This window comes from Pediculus humanus, genomic scaffold (assembly GCF_000006295.1).
Source record: "Pediculus humanus corporis 1103172107445 genomic scaffold, whole genome shotgun sequence".
Classification (NCBI taxonomy): domain Eukaryota; kingdom Metazoa; phylum Arthropoda; class Insecta; order Psocodea; family Pediculidae; genus Pediculus; species Pediculus humanus.
In genome coordinates, this window is record NW_002987066.1 from 64,890 (window position 1) to 69,978 (window position 5,089).

Sequence of the window (5,089 nt, forward strand, 5' to 3'; positions counted from 1 at the left end):
AAATATGTTTTGTTTTATAAATATAGCGCTATAAATTTAATACTTTGATTTTTTCTACTGTTCAATACAGGGCATAGAGCATACATAGAGCATAGTATTTCTTTTTTTGAAAGAAATAATAATAATAATAATAATAAAAAAGGGGGGAAGATCGTTAATAAACCCTTTTCTCATTTCTCTCTCCCTCTCTTTCTCATTTTAATCAATTATTAATCACGTTTTAATAAAAGAAAAAAATAAGTAATAAAATGTATTTATTATTATTATTATTATTTAAATTAACAATGATCCTTAATAATTTTTTATATGAAAAATATAAAATAATTAATAAAGATTTAATTTTTCTTTTTTTATATGAAAAAAAAAATTTTTCTTTAAAGTTTATTTTTATTCTTATTTATGTATTAATAAATCTGACAAATTACAATTAAATAAATCTTTTTTCTTTTCTTTTCTTTTCTTATTTAATTTTTATGTTTTGAAATATTTTTTTTTCTCTTCCTCCTATCTCCCTCCCCCTCTCCCGCCCCCCGTCATTATTTATTATCATTATTAAAAATTTTATTTGGCATTTTAATATTTTGACTATTCATTTATAATCTTCTTCCCGTTTTCCATTTTTTTATTTAAGTCCACGTGGAATTTTCAAATCTGTTTTTTTTTTTCTTTTTAAAGTGGAAAACGTTGCATAAAATTTTTTTTCGAATTTAATCAATCATTTCCGGTTTTAAAACCCATTCTTAATTAATCAATAAATAATCGATACTTTTTTAATTTATTTACAAATAATAAATTTTTATCCTATTTCCCTCCCCCCCCCTTCATTTTTTAACGGTTTCCTCATATATTTATATCAAGGTGACGAAATCCCATTGGTTGTGTGCGAAAACGAAAACAACAACAAACGTTTGTCACGATTTATTTTATTTAAAATTTAAAAAAAAAAAAAAATTCTCGAATTATTATTAAATTAATAATAATAATAATAATTTTTTAACGAAGGCGTAGTTTTAATAAAAAAATCTATGAATCGATCGATCGATTGAATTTACAACATAATTTTTTTTTTTCTAATATTAAATTGACATTTAAATTATAATTTAATAGACAATTTAATTTAAAAAATTATATTTTACATAATAAAATAATGTTTATGGTATTGAGAAGGTGGGGGAGGGGGGAAGGAAGGGGAAAAAGCAGTAGTCAAATTTTTTTTTATTGTTGTCAGATTTTAGTGTAAAATATTCTTATTGTAACAGAAAAAAAAGAAAAAAGAATGCCAAATGCTATTAAAATACTTCCATGTTATGAGAGAGAGAGAGAGAGAGAAAGACTGGAGGAGTGCGTGAGTTATCCCGGAGGCATTTTTCAAACCAACTTTATAATTATCACGTCATAGTTATTCATAGGTTCAGAAAGTTAATTAACTTCACTAAAAATAAAAATAAAATAAAAATAAAAAAAAAATAAAATAAAAGGATTTTATTGAATAAGGAGTAACGGATAATCGTTTAATATCTAGAATATTCTACGATAAGAAATTATTATTATTATTATTAACACCATTCGTTAATTTTATTAAATGATAAAAAAAAAACTTATTTTACGTCGCCATTTTTTTTTTTAAAAACTTTTTTTTTTAAATTTCTTCGATGTGATTTCGATTTTCCATCGCGATTGATTTTTTCCATAAAATTTCATAGAGTAATAATATTAATAATAATGATAATGATTCGATCGGGTTATAAGAAAATGTGTCAAATAATTTTTAATTTCCGGTTATCGCGAGTAAAAATAAATAAAAAATTTATGTGACGTCATAAGGACATTATTTTTTTAAATTAAATAAATCATAACTTTTGAAAATAATAAAAATTTTATTTATTTATTTATTAATAAAATAAAAAATTTATTTATTTATTTATTTACTTATTTATTGGTTTTATGATTTTGATTAAAATCTTTTTATTTATTTATTTATTAATTAAAAAATTTAAATTTTTTTAGAAAAATTACAAACGCGAGTATTTATTAACGAATTGAATAACTTATTTAATTTTTAATCGTTGAATTAATTACCGGATTTTTAAAATAATAATAATAATGATGATGATGATGATGATTATGATATTAAGTTTAAATAAAAATTTTATTTTATTTTTAATTGAATATACCTGGGTGTGGATACCTGGGCTCAGTTAATTTAACACGTATTATCCACGGTTTATTCAACCTCGAGGCAATTATTTATTAATTTATTCACTCCCGAATTATTATTATTATTATTATTATTATCATTATTATTTGATTTGAATAATTAAATTGTGAGAATTTCGATTGTTAAATTAAATTTTTTTTTTTTTAATAAATTTCTGATTATTTTGACCCCTCGTTAGTTGACATTTTGATTTATTATTATTATTATTATTATTATCATTCGGATTATTTTGCTATGGTAAATTTTTTTGCTGCGGTTAATGATGATATTGATAAAATTGATGAAACGTTGGGGGAAGTTTAAAAAATTTGTCAAAAAAAAATTAAATTTTGACCTTTTTGTTTTTGGTCGGAGGGAATATGATACTTGTGCGAACGTGTAAAATGTTTCTTTTCCTTCTGCCACGAAAGAGTATTTATTGAAAAATGATTAATAAAAAAAAATGAGTTTATAATTAAAATATTTTTATTTTAGAATAATGCGAAACCATTAGTTTTAACATCAAGTTAATTAATAAGGTAAAAAAAAAATGACAGGTGCCAAAACACTGTTTAAAAACTTTAAAAAACTAATCAATCAATTTTTTTTTCGCAAGAAATTTAAAACTAGTCGCGCCATAGGGTAAATTATTATTATTATTATTATTATTATTATTATTTACACTCTACCACACGATTATTACGACGACGATGACAAGTTTTTTTTTTTTATAAGTAAATTGGAGTTTTTTATTGTTAACGTTTGTTTTTTTAAGATTATATCTCTTATTTTAGATTCCTGTCGTGTTTTTTAACCTTTTCACGCTTCTGCGCCATTTATTTCCAAACGTTTGTTCATTATTATTATTATTATTAATTAATAATCATTTTTGTGTGTTGATGATTTTGTTGTTCTTTTTGCTGCTCCTGCCACAACCAAACTTTCCTCCTTCTCCTCCTCTGTGTCATTTGTTTATATTTTTTACTTTCTCCTTCTCCTTTCACACCTTCATTATCATTAAAATAATTTAACAATTTTATCCAAAGGATTTCCCTCTTCCTACAGGATTTTTCCCGTTACTTCCGGTTGAGGTAATCCTATTTTTTCATTAAATCCGACGTATATTAATGATTATCATCATAAAAATTTTCAAATTAATTTTTTCATTTGTTTTATTAATTCATATAATTTTTTACTTTATATATTATCATTATTGTTAATATTAATAATAATAATAATTTTTTTTTGCCCCGTGCTAAAGAAAACAGGTAAATGAGCGTTTAGAAAACGGCATGTTCGAAAAATTAATCATTAACACCTTTCGATAAAAAAAAAAATTAGATAGAAAAAGAGAGAGAGAGAGAGAGAGGGAGAAAACGAAGCGAATAAAAGAGTGAGATAGATATATCTTAGGTATTTGTGTGTGTGTCTGTCTGGTTGTTGAAAACGTAACGATAAAATATATATATAAAAATTGAATTTAATAATTTAAAAAAAAAAAAAAAATATTTATTAACGATTATACTCATACTCGTGTATTATATGTTATTGTAATAAGACAGTGGTTTTAGAAAAAAAAAAAAAAAAAAAAGGTCGATACTTCTTCCACGTGTTAATAAAAAAAAAAAAAAAGCTGAGAAACTTCTTTGTCGGGTTTAAAACCCAGCGGCATTTATTAAACAGGTTGGAGAGAAGCTTTAAAAGAAAAAAAGTTTTTTTTTTTTTAATATTAAAGAAGAATAATTTTCGAATTTGAAAAAGAAGAAGAAAAAAAGGATAAGAGAGAGAGAAAGAGAGAGAAAGAGAGAGAGGGAGAGGGGGAATAGGTATATAATAATGGTCGTATAAATAGGGAGGCGTGGTATAACTTGTAAATCATGCAGCAAATTGTACCTTTGTGATTATCGTTAGTTTGAGACTACAACAAAAACAAAAACAACAAACACAAACACAACAAACATTATCATTTTACCGAGCTAAAAAAAATTTTTTATTTAAAAAAAAAAAACAAACAGAAAAAATAATTTTTTTTTTTTCAACATTCGAATTATGATTTATTATTGTTTTATATGTCAAATTTTATTTCTTTTCTATCTCTTTCTCACTCTCCCCCCTCTCTTTCTGTCTCTCTCTTTCCAAGTGGAAAAATAATAATTAAATTTTCACATTTAAATTATAATTGAATTTTTTTTTTTTTAAATCATCGTGATTTCGTGTCACGAAAAATTAAATTGTGAAAGAATTTTATTGAAAAATTGTTGTTTGTCCTAAAGGTAAATTAATAATTAATCATGTTACTTTTTTCCCTTCGTTACAATTTAATTTTTTATATAAAAAATTATTCACGGTTTATAGACTATAATACGATATACAAACGACAACAAACGACGACAAACGCGTTTTTTTTTTTCTAAAATAAAATTCACCGGAAACGTGAGTTTTTAACGGACCCGGGAAAATTTCAAATTGGAAAAAAAATTAATATCATCGTTATTATTATTTACGGGGTAGGAGGAGGAAGAGGAAGAGAAAGAGAGGGAGGGGAGGGGAGGGGGGAAAATTAATTGAAAAAAATTAAGTAAATTATCAGGATCGATTAAGTTGATTACGTAATTATAAATCGTAAACGTCGTTGACATTTTTCTTTTATAAAAAAAAATTCCTTTTGTAAATTCGAAAAGGATAAATAAACATTCAGGTAATTTTTTCAGGTATAAAAAAAAAAAATGGCAGAAAAATCCGTGTGACGCGTTTGTTGTTGTTGTTGTTAAGCTGATTATTTTACTTTTTTTTTTTTCTTACCAAAAGTTGTTTATTATATTTTTTTTTTACTTTGACTCACCATTGAATATCGTTCGTGAGACGGTTATAAACCTGTTTTTTTTTTTTTCT